Below are 17,842 nucleotides of genomic sequence, written 5' to 3'. Positions count from 1 at the left end.
GACGATTCTTTGCCTTTCACTGCGCCGAATTTTGTACTACGTCCGTGATATATGCTTGAAATTCCAAGTTCTTGCAACATGTATTTTTAGTCTGTGTATTGTTTGTTTTTACGATGTGACTCCACTCCTCTAATAATCCCATAACGGGATCTACAGTGTCCTGAAATAAATAACTAAATAAATAAATATACCCTCCCAATGCAAAGCTGTTGCCTCCCCGATTCGGCAATGGTTTACTTAAAGATCATTCGTCACCTCTTCATGCACATGGCATCCCTGCTACCCATGTGTCGCAAAGTGATGAGAACGCTGGGGTCGGCATCTTCTCTCAGTCCGTAGAGCGGACATTTTCAGCTAGATTTCCGTGTTATACCCCGGTTTTCTGAGCGGAATCAACATACTGGCTCTTCAAAAACTGCAGCATGTGTCTTCAGACGTTGGCGCGCTTTCCGACTTAAAATCTAAAAAAAGGTTCTGCCCTTCTTTGCCCCTTCCGTTCATTTATTCCACATAAGCTGCGAGAAATGAGGTTAGTGTGGGTGCCAGGCCATGAATTCCTCTTTTACAATGAAATGGCAGATCAGTTAGCCAGGTCAGCCCTCGGTTGCCTTGTGGTAACCCCATGACCGGTTGGCAGTTTTCTACTGGGGGACAGATTCATCCGTTTTCGTCTTCTAATCGGTAGTACGCCCTTGTTTTATCTTCTGGGTATGAGTGCCTTTCGGATTAATGGAAGCCAATATTTTCTTAATCTAGGAAATTCGGGGTTGCAGTAACTAAATTTCGATGGAGAATTCTCGCATTTTATGCATTGGCTTTATCTCCTCTATGCCCTTTCGGCGACGATTCGGTAATTATTTAAAATTTTCTTTTAAATTTACACAATTTTTTCTCGGTGCGGCGCAATGATTTAAAATGTACTTTTAAATTCGTCCCACCTGCCAGTTTCTACTTTCGCTGTTCTTTCCTTTGGCTCTTGTGCCGTAAGACTGTCACTGGGATGTTGTGTCCGCCCTTCATTCTAGCCTTGCGGCGGAAGGCCTTTTTTCCCCGAGAATACTATCAAATCTTTTTTCATGTTCCCTTCTTTCCTTTCTTAGTTTTTACTCAGCTAAATAATCAAAGCCACCTTAGACTGCATTTTTAAAGCGAAACCTTTCTTTGTGGGGCCAATTATCCTGTCAAAAAACTGATGCATTTCCCCATAGACCGGTTGGTCGACCGAAAAGCTCTGATAAGATCTCTGCACACACGGCGTGGGCTTGAAACAGGGCTTCTATTGTGTCGAAACGCTACTTGAAAATCGCGAAAAAGGAACGGCTAAGAGGATAAGACAATACACGCACATCGATCATGAAGAAGGAGTACAATAGTATACCTTTATCTCATAAACCCCATGTTGGTATACCTTTAGGTCGTTCGAAGATGCGTTTACTTAGTGCGCGAAAAAATGTAGCATGGGTTCGTTTTTCGTTTCCGATTTGGGTCTTTGTAGGTTTGACGATCGATTGGACGCGCTTTCAGCGAAGATTGGACGCACTTTTAGCGAACGTTTTGACGCACTTTTGGCGCAGTTCTGATGTTGGAAAGCTTTCGCGCTTCTCTCAACTTTCTTTAGGAAGTGATGGTGAGATATTTTTGGCAGTTCCTTGGCCAATTTACCGCGTGGGTATGTGTCACTATTCGGAATACCAATCTACCAACCAAGCAACCACCAAAGCAGGTCTCTCCGACACCCATGCTCGAGAACAGCGGAGCGATGCCGCTTACAGCTATAGGACGTCCTTATCGGTCAGGCATGGGCCTAGTCGACAAGGCTATAGATGGCTGGCTGACGCTCGTTTGATCAGTTTTAGATGCGACTGCATCTCATTCACTCGCCTTGTCCCTCCATACGGCGTCGTTGTCCGTCCACACCCCTCCCCCATTCTCCTCGCCGCGCGAGCTGCGCTCGCCGCCGCTCACCCCCTCTCCTTGGATTGGATTCAATTGGATTGGCTTGGTTTGGTTTGGATTGGATTGAATTGAATTTGGATTGGATTGGATTAAAGTGGATTGTGTTGGATTGTGTTGCGTCATAGCCGCGCCACGTTGCGTCATAGCCGCGGCAGGGGGTTCACGGCACGTTTCACGCGATGGGAGAATCAACCTAACGGAAACAACAACGGAACCCCCTATGCGTCGCATCTACACAGGGGTTCCCGCGAGGGGAGGTGGGAGTAATTTTTACGATTCAGTGAGCTCCAACAATTTCCCTTATTTGTAGGCATTTGCGGCTAATTTTGCGACCGAACGGAGGAAGAGCAATCTTTGCGTGGCATGCGGGAGAGCACGTGACTAAGATCGCGTTCTCCGGGAGAGCAATCATCTTCTGTTAGCCTGGTGTCTACACAGCACCCCGTCTGTCCTATAAACACCCTGCCAGGAAAAAACGGGACTGGAGCCCCCCCTCCCCCGTTCTGTCTACCCGCAGAATGTATGAGAATTTTATTCTCCATTGCAGGCGCCCTATTACCCTTCACACTTCTATTGATTAAGGGCAGATTCTGCCTAACTCATTTGGGGCAGAATCGCTTTCCTTAACCCCGTAGGACATCTCAGGAATGTATACAACACAATACAATTTTTTCTCGATTTGGCAGTTAGTTTTTCATCTTAATTGACCACTTTTACCAGCTTGTCACTGGCCCTAGAAATTATGTTATCAGGGTATCCAGATTTCCTTAACGTCTCCACCTGCGCTAAAATCCTAGCTACCATGGAATGCACGCAGGATTCCAAAAAAGCCGACTTCAGACATGAAAGAGCAATGTCTTGCTTTATCCCCTTTGAGTGGGGCGACTCAAAGTGAAGGAGTGTTTTTACAGACCTGGGATTGTTTTTACAGTGAACGTGCCTCACCCCAAGCTTAGCCTCAAATAAAAAAAAAACTGCAGCCCCCCCCCCCCCCCCCCCCCTCACAAGTGAACAGAAGCCAAAGTTTCCGCACACCTTAAAAAATTGGGGACCGATCGGCCGTCCTGTTTCTGCTGCGCTTGTCCTTCATTTTGACTGGCTCTTTTGTTTTAATATTTGTGTTACTTGGCACTCGCCACTTTAGTGAGGTATACTTCAAGGTATAACAATCTTATTTTCAGCTTTTGAATTCTACCCGACCACGAATCTTTAAATCGCGTGACACAACTAACATAAAATCCTAACCATAGCATGGTGCTCGAAAGTTAGGTGGAGCCAAAGACGTTCGAGACAGCATCGGGGTGTCGGTACCTGGCATGCGGTTGGGCCTCGTTCAAGCACTACGACCTAATTGGACAGTTTTTTCCCCTATTCTTTTCCTTGCAAGGAGGAGCAGGCATAGACGCGCAATAGCCAAACACCAATCAATGTCCTCGGCAGAGAGCGATCGCGTTTATAATCCTACTATGCTGGGAATAGGGGTGTCTTATTCAGGGTTTCATCAGCCTGGAGTATCTATTACACCCCATGAACTCGGCAAGATGGACGCTCCAAACATTGCGCTTGCAGCTTCGTTTGGAACTGTCATCAGTCTCCCAGCGAAGCCCAAAAAGCAACAAGGTTTCCTTTTGCGGCCACCATGCATGACAGACTCACCGTCGGCGAAGGGGTGAAACAGCAGAGCTGCTGGGTCAGAGCAATTGCCTGCGAGTGCTGTCAGCCGGCCGAACGTTCGAGCACCCGCTCGCCCTCGCGGTGTTCGAGGGAAATAAAAGAAAAACGCTACGAGCTGCAGAAGAGTCCGGAATTAGACTGCTGCCACTCTGAGGTTCCAGTCGTCAGCGCGTGAGCAAGTGCGATCCTCACTGCCCGAGGCAACTTCGCCTGCCTTCTGGCAGGCCCCCATAACCTGGCCACCTCCGGCCTTTGCCTTCCCGAAGCCATGACGCCCGGAGCTGTTTCTGGGCTTGCCTGAAAAAGGCACGATGCAAAGAACTGCCATTGGCATTCGGTGTTAGCATTTGATTTTCTTGGCGCAGTGGCGGCCGCAGCAGACAGCTTCCGCAGCACTGCCCGTAATGGAGCGGGACGCAGCGTACGAAGGCCCCAGGGCTGGCAAACTGAGCGCATGGGCGCCAGCGGCTGGGCTTCCCGCCGGTAAGCCCACCCTACCCTCGCACTTCTTAGCCGAGGCGTGAGTGATGAAGCGGCGCCCACGGGAGGAGGAGGAAGAGGCTTGAACACACGCGCGCGAGTTTTCTTCCGCTGCTTGGGGATAAAAATCTATCACGCGGGCAGAACGGCGCGAGAGTCATAATGGGCAGCAGCGGCCAGCCTCGCCGCGCGCCCCATTCATCAGGGCCGGCCGTCCGCTCCGCCGCTGGCCGCCGCGGTTGACTGCGAGGACCACACACGCGGTCGCCGCCGCGCCCCGCGGCACGGGTCGTGTGCGACGACCGAGACGGCGACTTCGCCGCCACCGCCGGAGGTTAGGTGTGCCACGCACGCTTTTGTGCACACACGAACGCGTCGGTCCCAGAGGCCGGCCAAGGACCACGCCGGGGGTATCCTTTCAATACGTATACCATCCAACTCCATCTTTCCGCGAAAGAAAAAAAAGGCTTTGGGTGCCACGTCTTGTTCTGGAACCTCACGCGTCGATGTATTTGCATAACGTTGAGTGAGTGAGGCCGGTAGGGACTGCATTTTGTTAGGCGCAGAGCCGGAAAACGGCATGGGTTTCGGGGGTACCGCAGCCAAGAGCTTCCGATTTTCAGGGGCCTCAAGCCGAGAAGTTTGACAGTCCGACCATCGGTCATTTGCAAAATAATTGCTGCTCGTGCACGCTGCTGACGCTCGGTTGCTGAACGAACGTTGAACACTCGACCTCTCAGGAAGCGTAGAAGCTCTGGGAACTATTCTATTGCTGATAGGAAAAGCGTATTCCATCTGCTTTCTCGGCATGACGGTTCACGTATGACAACTGCGAATTCGTTAGATATTTTCCTTCAGAAATAGCAAAATACAATCACTTTAACGCGGCGTTACGCACTCGGAAACCAGCGTGCAGCGAGTTCTTTTCAGCAGTGCTACACAAACATGACAGCTAATCAGGGAAGCCAATGTAACAAGACCAGGTCGACTCAGCGTTTGCTACTGAATCCCTCCAATTATTTTATTACATGCAAAGGGGCGTTTTCCACGACAAAAAAAAAAAAAGAGAGAAAAACAACTGGGGTATCCTGGACCGCTTACTGCATAAAGGTGTAAGCATTTTTTTGTAAATGCTTCTGTTCCTTCTACGGTATATCTACAGCAGCGTTTTTAACAGCGGAGCTGTTGTACACGCCCTAAGGTCACCGTTGCAGGAAAAAATACCAAGTCTTTAGTGTCTTTAGTGTCTTCACTGTCTTGCATGCGTAATCCTGCGAACGACAATTAAACTTCGCAGTTCGATATCTCGGAGTACGGATGCGTTAGAAGAATTCTGCCAAACGAAAACGCGTGGAAACACGATTGCGTCTAACTTTTCAATACAAACATGTCTGCTTTCTGCAGCCACTAAAAAGTTAGTTATTAAATTTTAGTTAATTAAGCCACCGACATCAATGACTGCCACGTAATTCTGTGTCTCCCTGGGCACAAGACCTCACTGTAGAGGCGGTCTTCACGTAAATCTAAGCGCCTAATTAAAAAAAAACTGTCAACTTAATTTTGATCATCCTGTATGTATATAGCTGACACAGATTCAATCCAAATAATATCGCAGCAGTCCACAAAATCACACCTGAATAAAAATCAACGTCAGTGCTGCGTTCGCATCATATTTCCTGAGTCTTTACATTGTTCATGCACAAACCACGCTAGTGCAATCTGATGACGTCGAAAAGGAGAACAAACTTTTTAAATGCTTATGAATTTTTATCGCGTTGTAATAACTGCGCATAGAACAAAGGGGTATTTATTTAAGGTTTTTAGTAAGCCCATTGAGCTGTAAAGTAATGCGTCAGCAGACGGTTATGTCACATTGGATGCAGGTTACTGGTTACACTGGTGTATTGCTTTGGTTATAAACGCGCTTGCGAAAGCTGACTTCAGACAACACCTTCGCAAAACATGGAAAGCACACTGGAGTGAACAGACAGACAACAAACTACACGTAATAAAGCCACTCTTGGAAGAATACACCACTGACACGCACAACAGGCGCGCTGAAGTTGCCTTGGCTAGGTTAGGGGTAGGCCACTCCCACGTAACACACTCCTACCTGCTCACGGGACCTCCAAGGCCCCTGTGTAGCAGGTGTGGAGACGGCCTATCCGTGACCCACGTACTTCTTCAATGCAAAGCCCTCGAAACAATGCGACACAAGCACTTCACCCAACTCTGCAGACAACACATCCCCCCACACCCAGCGTTTTTCCTGTCTGACGATCCCATGTTTTCTGCCAAGCACGTTTTTAACTATTAAGTGGGAGTAAAATTTTTACACCTAATTTCATACCACGCATAATCACAAACTGGCCTTCTACATCAGCCATCCTCATTGTCTTTCACTGATTTTACTTTTGTTCTTCTAACCGGTTTTAGTGTTTACCTCTTCATCTCTCCTATATAACAACTGTTTTGGCGCTCTTTGCCCCAGTCGGCCTCGCGCCATTAACATCCAACCATCATCATCATCTGACGTCTGCTTCGAATTTCGCGCACCTTGTAGGTGTGATCCATTTCAGTTGGATACATACGGAAGTGTGGACACATAATGTTCAGAAGGGAGGCCAGTTTGACGGTGATAAATGCGAGGATTTTTTTAACGAAGAATTGCCCTTCGATGTTTCAGCGCCTCCCACTTTTTTTCCCCTTTATGTTTATTAGCGTTAAAGTGGGAGCCGAGGCTAAAGGCGGACGGACATCGCCTGTCAGGGCCACGTCCACCTTACAGGATTCAGAATATCGCATATATTGCATAAATTGAAACATCTGGCTCCGTGCAAAACGAGGGATGAAGTTCAACATGACAAAAGCGTAAAACACTGAACACGGCCCATACGCTTAAGTAAATGAAGTGCAATAATTCTACAACAACTTATCGATGGACATAGATGAGGCGTTTACGGCATGTATCAAGCCGTCTGACGTAATGTAAGTTGCACACAGTGAGGTAAAAATACATCGCACAAAAGCACATCTGGCGTGTAGTGTGGAACAGGTGGTATTATAGGAAGTAGGGCGAACTGAATTAATTTAGTTGCGCCACAACAAGGGCCACAAGGATGTTGTCCTTGTTAAAAATCTCTTCAAAATTCCTGTGCAGTGAGTTGCGCTCTACTTTTGTACGTCTGTTATTAAGCTTCCTAAGAGCATACCGGGGTAGAAGGTTTATTATTATTATTTTTTTGAAGCGCGGTTGGAATGTCACATACGGCGCGGCATGCTCAAATATTGTCCTCAAGTTAGATTTATACAGCAGTTCTCGGGTAGGCTGTGCAAGCTTGCTTGTATTTCGCGGCAGGAAAGCCAGTAATCTGCAACCGTTACGGACAATATGATCTACGTGTTGGTGCGAGCTTAGCCGTGAAAAATACTCCCAAATATTTGGAGATATGTACTGGCTTTAGAGGAACTTTTTTTTTTTTGTGCAAACCACGCACATTATTTTAGGTCCATTTCTGGGTAATGCTAGGCAGACAGTTTCAGTCACATTATCTATCATTCCTAATCTTTCCCAACATTCAGCTATTGTTTTCAGATCGATCCGGATTATTTTTGGATTATATTATCGAGAATCGATCTCATGGATTGTGTAGCGTGTGCCTGTAGAACTAGAATAGGCAGGATCGACGAGGCGCAGAATTCCTGTCGCTATACCAGCCTGACCTCCCAATACGATCAGTGAATTAATGGTATCGAAGTTGTCTGGCCTTTTTTTCCACGGAAGGAGGCCTATTTTCAACACCTTTATGAGTCCGATTTACTACAATAAACCAAAAGGATCCGTCAATGCGACCAATGGAGGGAGCTAATAATTTGGTGCACAACACGTCCTAACAGACGATTTGATTGCAAAATATCATCTGCGCCGTGGCATTTCGTAGCATGACCGTGGCAGCAAAGATTCTTAACTCTAGGGTGGTGGCGAAGCGTGCCCGCGATGGTTTTACAGCGAAGCTGTGCACGGTTAGTTTCTGGAAAATTTTGCGCCCTTGGAAAGCGTCGCGTCGACAAAGAATTTCGGATCACGGGGGACAGTCGATTTACTGCTGAATACTATGTAGCTCTCAATGTAGGTATCTTAAAGAAAAAGATTCTGAAATTTTCCGCTAGGATGACCCTGTCATTGCGCCATGTTCTATTTACTTGTTGAAATTGAGTAGTTGACAGCGAACTTGTAAACGTTAGAGAATTAATAAATATAAATGGCTGTGTACAGAAGGAGTATCGTTACAGAAAACGGCTGTAGTTCCTGTTTTATGGAAACTATCCCGAAACAAATAATTAGGCGCCAAAGCGACTCTAAGATTATGCCGAGTTTTATCTACTTCTAATAATAGTATACGTTGTTTATGTGAGGTTGTAAATATTGTGGAATTGCCGTCTGAGCGGTCAATACATGCGCTTCTACAGGAGGGAAACGGCGAGCCCCATGTTTGTCTGCTAGAATAAAACACCAGTCCTTCCAAGTTTCGTTCAGCTAATTCGTTAGGAAGTATGGCTAACCACAAATTACAAAGATGTTTTGTTTCGTCCACTCCTTGAACTGCGTCCAGCATCGCTGGTCATCCTTCTTCCCAGAGTGGGACGGCACAGAATCTCTTTAAGCGCACGCGCTTGAACGATGAAATGCAGTTAGCCCGCAGACATCAGAAGCGCCGAGTAAGTCCTTCCGTGGTGGGCCGGACGTTCATAGCGCCCTTGTTTTGAACCCCAAATGTGTTTGACTTGGTGCACAAAATTTGGAAAAGAAATCTATGGTTATATGCTGTATTTTATGCACATCTTTATTGCAACATTGCTCCACACTTGTAAAAAGCGGAAATACTTGTGGGTCTTAGGGAAAGAATAAATTGAAGCAACGTTGTTAGCAACGGAAAACGTATATTCCATCATACTGCAGAGCCGGGGATATATAAGGGGCACTACGGTCAGACGGTATGGCATGAGAATCTGGTTTCATTATTCCCAGATTCCCACACAACATTACCTCAACATTAAGCAATGGGCGAGTTACACGAGGACGCACTGTGTGCGCTAAACTACTGATTATCTCATTGTTTACAAAGTAGCAATGTCTGGTGACGGAGTCTTTTAAACTGTTCATCAAGATATAAAGATTAGCTTTTTAGCATGCCATTCCTCATTGGACGAAATAAAGGATAAGAGGGTAGCAGATTGGGCGGTATGATTAGGAGCACATTGCCGGGGTAATAAGGGGGATTTCCAAAAATAGGAGAAACCAGATGGTCTGTCTCTGTCCAATACTGTCTCTGGCCTAACGTTACCGCTGTACAGATTAATGTCGAATCGTTCCGCTACTTTTAATGCCTCTTTCATGTTGTGCGTAGTTACCCTGTTAATCTCCGAGTGTTTACATTGTATCTTTGCCAATATGCATCTTGTTCTTATTTGCAACTTGCTCTTGAGCTCTTGACGTTTCCGCAATATTTGCCATGTTGAATGCACGAATTTCAGTTACTTTTCTTTTGTTAATCAATTTCGACAGATCCGCTAATGCGGTTTTATTCCCCGTTCTTGACACCTTCATACTTTTACGTTTCGCAGTAAATTCATTCGGTTACTGAGATAGTTTACCAATTCTTTCCTCTCTCCGGATCCTCTTCCAGGTACTGCTGGCTGGGTCATTACCATCATCAGGTTGTCATTTAGTATGTCCACACGGTCATCCTTGTCTCCGGTTAAAACCGCGAATATGTTCTGAAGGGTCATCTTAAAATCCTGCGCTTTGGCCCTTACTGACTGCAAGTTAGGTTCCGTAAAAGTTTGGTTTCCTACTTTTCCTTTCCCTTTCGGGGTTTGGCATTATTCTGTGCCTCACCAACCTATCATGGCTGCCTTTGGTTTCGCCTAGCACCTCAACGGCCTGCATAATACCATGGGTAGTACCTTAAATGAAATCGAGTTCACTTTTAGTTGTAGCGTTGGGGCTTTACCCTGACCGTTTCATATTCCTTCATTGGCGGAAGGCTCTCTGCATGATTCTTAGGTTTTTTCTCTCAAATCCAACCAGTGTATCACCTGGCCAATTCCGACACACCAATTTAAAGTTTCGCACGGGCATTTCGCCTACTTGCTCCACACCTGCTTTGCCGTTTAAGCCTTCCATCCCCACCGTGAATCGTGTTGTTGCCTTATATTATATAATGCGTATTCGACCCATTCGTAGAAACTTTCGGCAGCCTTTTAGTCGTAGCCAGATGTTGTTTGCCAAAGGCGGTACTATATTTAACCGGTATCGCTTGTTTAGCCTGATCACACCGGCTGTGACTATCGCTAGTGCTGAAGAATTCCCCCACATCCCCTGAATTTTTTCTGTGGGTCAAGAACAAAGCCAATAGCTCCCTCTTTTCATGCGGTCCTTGTAAGCACAGATTACGCCTGCTATTCGAAGTCATGAAACCTTCTCCTGTTCTGCTAACTTCGCTTCATCCTATGGTATCTCAGTTAAGGCCGGAGGGCTCCTCCAACAGTACCGATAATCTGCCCTCGCTGGGCTAAGTTCATGCGTTGGACGGTGCTCAATTCAAGTTACAGAGGAGGCATGTCCGAACCTACAAATTCTTAGCTCCCTCCGCTGTATCACTTGCCTGACCTCCACAATGGACAGACAGAAGCTTTGCAGCTACAGGTGTTGAGGGCCAACAGTTTGGTTGCTTGATCATGGTGGGGTTTGGCTGCAAGTATACAACGCCAGGGTGACCAGGTCTCATTCTGGTAAGTGAGTGGTGTTAGTGCACCCGAGGTTCTAGCATGGCTACACCTATCTGCTGTAGCTTTAAAAGTTCTGAGACCCGGTCACTGGAGAAAAAAAAGTCCGAAATTAAATAACTTGAGCATATGGAGCGCGAAGGCGGCCAGGCTCCATGGAATGGAAGTAGCGGCATTGGGAATCCTCGAATTCTACTGCTGGTGCTTTTTGCACTTTCCTAAATCACACGTTTTTGACGGAGTACTGTCATCTAGATCCCAACATAACTATTCCGCTCCGACGTTTACAAACGAGAATGTGCGCTAAATCAGCAGCCACAAGGAAAAGCCGGCCGGAACAACCCGCGACTGCTGTCGAAACGTGCCGATAGAGGGCTTTCAGTGGCGCCCCGCAGGCATCGCTTCGACCCAGGTAAAGGTGTTCTTCTTCACACTGCGGCATGTCAGGTAACAATTCCCCTAAGTTTTTTTTTGCCTGAGTATATCACACTTGGGAGAGAATTTAAATCGCAGTACCTGCCACGTAAAGAAACTCTCTGACAACTACGTGAGGACAATGACTACTTCATGTAAGAGTGTATTTCATTTCATGGCCTGAAAAGAATAGGGATAACCGGTAACCTCCTCTGTTTGGGGCATTCTTTCCTCATCAGACGTTCCGTGCAGGTACGATCAGGAGCCGTATTCGGTGGCGCTAGAAGACACACAGACACGAAGCGCCACGCTGACGGGAAGTTAGAGCTGCCAAACAATGGGGCTCTTCGATTTACAGTACCGGACTCACCGCGGACTCCCGAGAAGCAGTCCGGCATTTGTTTTCTCCATGCATCTCTATGGCTTCGGGGGATCTTCGGACTACCCGCGGAAAATCCGCAGTGAGTCCGAGGCTGTAAATCGAACATCCCCGATCGCTCCTGCAGTGAGGAAGCAAGCGAAAGCCTGTAGTGCTCTTGTTTTCGAATACTAAGCAACAGCACTTGAACGGGAGATGTGACAACACTGCGCGCTTTAGAAGAAGTGCCGTGGCTGGGTGCTGCCACAGCGTCCAGTCTTGGCACTTCTGTCCCGTTAAAGCTCTGTTGTTTAATATCAGTATGTACCAACTATCCCGCACTAATGCGCGTTTTCAGTTGTTTTCGAATACCGCCGTGGAGGTAGAATTACACTACTCAATGCTTTATTTTCAGTTTGACAATACAACATAGCGTCCGCCCCATCTTGTCTTCCAAATTTTCCAGAGTCTTTGTTGTATTTCTTATGTGTTAAATTGTTTTGGCGCTCTTTGCCCCAGTTGGCCTTGCGCCATAAACATCCAAACATCATCATCTTATGTGTTAAGACAGCATTGAGTATGGACGCCATGTTTTCGAGTTACCGCAGCAGTATCGCTGAGAAAAGTCGTTACAGACACCGACGTAGCCATTGAGACAGGGTAAGGTGGCAGAGAGCCTGCCGCGGTTAATAGCGGAAACAATGCGCTTACAAAACTGCGGGCGAGACAGCTCGCATTAATTTGACATGTGAATGTGTCGCTAGAAAACAGCCGCTGTTGGAGTATCGCTGCAGGCACGCTGAGTGCAGATGCCGTGCCACTTGAAGAGGCTTGCAGGGGTTGTTGGTGACACAGGCGACTTCACAGGGATTAGAAAAATGAAGGAGAAACGAGCGGGAGCTGACAAAGGCTACCTCCAAAAATCGTTTGCAAATGGCAGATCAAGCGGCTCATATTTGGCTGGAATGACTCGCACTATGCAGTCTGTCAATCGAACGTATTCAATGGCCACCTTACAAATCCGTTTCTGGACTAATTTAAAGGAGGGGTATGGTGGTGGTGGTGGCGGCGTATAGCACAGACTGTATTAGGTTTGCTTGTTTGCTTTGTTTCAGTTGCGCTACGCTAGTAGGCCAGCGACTGCCTTATACAGATGTGTTTCAAAACGGTGTCTCTGAGGACCACACAGGCATGTGCGATATATCTCGCCTTGGGCGGTTCTAAACTCGAGGGAAAACGCCATTTTTGGCATTATAGGTCGCTGCAAAACATCTGGCGATGATGGAAGCAGAACGGAAGTCAGCCGTAAACCCAAAACCATCAAATTCAGCCGGTGAATGCTATCAGTTACAATACGAGTTACAATACTTGTACAATCAGTTGACTAATGCAGTTAACTAAGGCGGTATTTCGTATAGCGGCAAAATCGAAATCACCCTTTTAAAAGATATTTCTGTGCACGCCATAGATTTCCATGGTGGACCCGCCGCGGTGGCTCAGTGGCTAAAGCATTGCGCTGCTGAGCACGAGGCCGCGGGTTCGATTCCCGGCCGCGGCGGCCACTTTTCTGGTGGAGGCGAAAAGCAAAAACGCCCGTGTGTTCGAGATTTCGGCGCACGTTAAAAATCACCAAGTGATCAAAATTAATCCGGAGCCCTTCACTACGGCGCGCCTCATCGCCTGCGTTGCGCCAGCGCGTTATATACTACAATGAATGAATGAATAAATGAATCAATCAATCAATCAATCAATCAATCAATCAATCAATCAATCAATCAATCAATCAATCAATCAATCAATCAGTCAATCAATCAATCAATCAATCAATCAATCAATCAATCAATCAATCAATCAATCAATCAATATATCAATCAATCAATCAATATATCAATCAATCAATCAATCAATCAATCAATCAATCAATCAATTTCCATGGTGGCCTCACTTAATTCCTAGCCTCGACTATGGCACCCTTCATAGCCCATGGGCAGCTTCTGCTCGTTAAGCTGCGAGGTGAATTTTAGCCGATGCGGCATGCAGGTAAAATTGTATGACCTTGAAACCCCCAAACGGCCTCTGAGCGTTACGGCATAAAAAGCGGAATTGGCCATCTGTTCGCCAACTCCAGAGACGATATACAGAAATTTGACACATCTTGTTTCTTTACATTTAACAAAATTGATGCGTGCCTGCAACAATTCTGCATGGTAAGCATCGCAGAACCAATGGGGGATGTAAAGCTGACAAATCCCACCCAGTCGCCCTTAGCTGCGGGAGGCTCAGCAATAAATACACGTGAGGCCCGCACTGAAAGTCTCTGTCAACTCTGTCGATTACTCAGGCGGCGGACGTACGCGATCCGTCAAGTCGTGGCAGCGCCAGCATCGCTTGATATTCCTGCACGCATCCGAGTACGCGCGTTGCAGGCAGTCCACTCACTTACTTCCCTCCCCACCCTCCCCTTTTGGCGCGCACCGACACACACGCCGTCTTTTATATGTGTGCCAGTGGAGTGGGCACTCTAACAACACAGGTTTGTTCACGCGTGGCACCGCTGTTACGCTCAGTCGTGACCTATGGTTTGGCATAACGGATAACGCGTCGCATGCGAGCGCCGTGCAGATAGCATCTCGTGCGTGGCGGGTGGTTTTCCAGCTACCACGCAGCGCTGACGCCGGTGGACACTAATCGTCGCCGGGCGCCCATACATTACCCGGGACGCAACGACAGCTTCGATCCTATCGCACCCACGAAATCCTTAATCTCCGAGCCGCGACCCACCGCAGCGCGGCCATCGGCGGCGGGAGAGCGGCGGCCGTGGGCCACCGGAACGCACGCAGGAGCGGCGGCAGCCGTGCATGCACGCCGGCTGCACGCACGCGCTGGTTCACACGCGAAATCGCGATCCTCCTTTAGCGCGCTCTATTTATACACGCCTGCCAAACTTTGGTTCGTGTCGGACCAGGCCTACAATCAACTCTCGGCCGCACGAAAACCCGACCACCTCGAGTTTTACGGCCAAACGAACGCGCTGCATCGCCGGTACAAGGACGGGGATACAACACGAAGCCGCAAGCGCTTGTAGGCCGCATGCATGAATGCTTGCCGTTCGTTCTACCGTAATGTATGCGAGATATTTTCCTCCTTTCTCTACCTAACGCAACTGCCCAAAACCTGTTGATCATTTTCCAATAAACGAACCGCTAGGCCACGCACGGCCTGGTCCTCGAGCTATGCCCGAGTAAAGTATGCGGCTGTATGCCCCGCGATTCTAATCGTGAAACTACTCGGTGCCTTTTTGGGGCCACGTCTGCGGAACACAGTCCCGCGGTTAGCTTTGGCGTCCTATAAATTTACCGGCTCTGCCATTTCGTCCCGCTTGATTGGAAACGTTGCTAAGCTCTGCTCCATTCTCCTTGCGTCGTCCCAAACGTGATTAGTCGTAATTTATTAACAGCAGAGCTGCTTAGGCCGACACAAATCCGTCCGGGGTAGACAGAAAACCCCGAAGCCTCAAGAAAGGAATGTAGTTAGAGAGGTCTCTAGAATCGAACCGGGGACCTTTACGCCCTGAAACCGGCAATCTAACAACTGGGCCACTCCAAAGGCCCGAGGGGTACGGGTTAGCAGCGGTGGGGAACAATAACATGTGCAGCCAATTGGAAAGAAAAAAAAAACGCTTCCCATGGCCGGAATCAAACCTGGGCCCCTAGCGTTATGAAACCGGCGTCTCTCCGATTGAGCTATCATCGCATTCCGGGAGCACAGAATTTCCTTTGGGATCGTCGCGCGGGTGTTGGCGTTGGACATAGTCGTGGGTTCTAGCGCGTGCTAACGCGGTCCACTTTTGGAGAGGTGTGAAAGTCTGCGGACGTAACGATCCGGGCCTGCCAGTCGTGGAGAACATTCGGCAAGTTCAGAAATAAATGTGAGGTGATGACACATGGAGCGGAAACTTGGCGCCTTGCTAAACAACTTGAGAGGAAACTTAGGTCGGCTCAACGGGCCATGGAAAGAATAATGATCGCAGTAACACTTCGGGACAGAAAACGAGATTCCTGGATCAGATAATTAGCTAGAGTAGAATATATCATAGTACAAATAACGAAAAAGAAATGAACCTGGGCTGACCACGTAGTTAGGCGAAATGACAATCGGTGGACTACCAGGGTGACAGAGTAGACACGGAGAGACGGGTCTAGAAAAAGAGGAAGGCCAATTACTGGATGGAGGGACGAAATAAGGACATTCAGAGGCAAAGAATGGACTCGAGCGGCGCGGAAAAGGAGCGGTTGTACGTCGTTCGAAGAGGCCTTCGTCCTGCAGAGTGGACCTATGATCATGCAGCAGCAGGAACCCACTATAGTGGGTTCCTGCTGCTGCATGATGCAACGGCAGAGTCTCCGATGAAGGGAGAGGTGCCGCCAGCTCTGCTGTTTCTCCAGACTGCACCACTAGTGCAAGCTGCGCCAATTTTTTTCTTCGCCTCAAATCATTTCTGTCCTCGCGTTATAAGTTAATTGCGATGACAGTATACCTATGCGGTAGTAGTCGCTGATTTCAATGTAGAAGTATCCGCACCAAAATAGCAATGGTTTACGCGTTTTGTGTTGGGGACATTTGGCTTGCAATCTCACACCCATCCGGCAAAACGGACCACCCAGCGGCGTACGTGCACCCTCTTGACATTGCCCGCGAATGTGTCTGCAGTAGCGATTGTTGATCAGCGTATATAAGAGCGACAGCGCAGCCATCGTGGTAGTTGTTACTAAGTGACAATTAATTTACAGCAACGCCGACCACACACCTTCACCGAGGGGGATGGCTCATGATTTTACAGCGAAGCTGTATATGGCTCGGTTTTTTCCATATTGCGTGTGCAGACAAACCGGCGTAGAAAGGAAATTTTCAGTTCTCAGACATAGTGATTTGTGCTGCCTTCTTCAAAGTATCCTGGAGTCACGCTTTTGCTGGTGTTTTTCCCGTGACAAGACAACCTTTAAAGACTTCCGGAAAGACCATTTGGCCGGTGTCTTAACCATCCAAGCGCGCGCACGTCACCAGTCCCCGTTAATGCGCGCATGGGAAGGGGGCGGGCCGGGGGAAGGAGGCAGACATGCACGCGCTTCCAAGCTTCACGCGCTCACCAATGACATGCCCGTTTGCTGGTGGGAGATTTCAACGTGGAAGTCTCGCGGCCCTATGCAAACTGACTGCTGTCCTTCGTGGGTGAGCGGTTTCGGTTAATGCGCTACAGAGACAGTAAGATGCCTACGACGCGTGAGGGTAGCGGACAGCCCCATGTTTGTCCGCTATAATAAAACTGTACTCCTTCTAAGTTTCATTCGGCTCACTAGCTATGAAGTAGGCTTAATCACAAGTTTCAACAAACGTTTTATGTTTCTCGCACTCCTTGGACTGCGCCCAGCGACGCTGGTCATCCTTCTTCACAGAGTGGAAGGGCACTGATTTTTCATTTGCAAATTAATTTGGGGGGGGGGGGGGTGGAGCGAGAAACGCCAGGAGTGGCGCCGGAGTACATGCGTGAGGCAATCGCAGAAGAGGGCGAGCCGTCCCCCTGCTGCTGCTGACTCCCCCTGCGTACAACGGAGCGGTGGGCCCCGATTGCCAGCTCCCGGTTACCTGAACGCCCGGTGCTGTCTTCCACTTGAAGGGCCCCCGGAGCTACACTTTTGCCGGTGTCTTTCGGTTCAAGCACGCGCACATCGCCATGCGGAAGGCAGTCGCTCCCTTAGGAGTGTAAGCCACGTGCCCTCACAAGCAGGCTAGGACATTCTGGGCTTCCTAAACGCGAATTTTTTTTTCTCTCTGCCTGCCTGTCTGCCCTTCGATTCAGACTTCCGGCCAAAAGTTGAAACCATTAGGTAAAAAGAAGTATATATCCGTTCGAAACCACCAAATCTGCTGGCGTAAGTCATGCATGTCCCCGTTTCTGAGCGCGAAGAAAACAGAGGCACATTTGAGGCACAATGTGCGCACTACGTAACCAACAGTACCCACGCTCTTTTGTGTCTGTGTCCGTTTTTTTACTCTGCTCTGTGGACGAAAAGAAGAGTGGAAACGTCACACCTATTCTAGCAAGGCTCCCAGGAAGCAGGTTCGACATGGCCGCACTCGTGCACTGCACTGCAGTGCACGAGTGCACTGCAG

Source organism: Haemaphysalis longicornis, unplaced genomic scaffold (genome assembly GCF_048455015.1).
Source record: "Haemaphysalis longicornis isolate Haplotype H1 unplaced genomic scaffold, Haemaphysalis longicornis Haplotype H1 scaffold_1, whole genome shotgun sequence".
Taxonomy (NCBI): Eukaryota; Metazoa; Arthropoda; class Arachnida; order Ixodida; family Ixodidae; genus Haemaphysalis; species Haemaphysalis longicornis.
The sequence above is the reverse complement of the archived record's forward strand: the minus strand, read 5'-3'. Positions refer to the sequence as shown.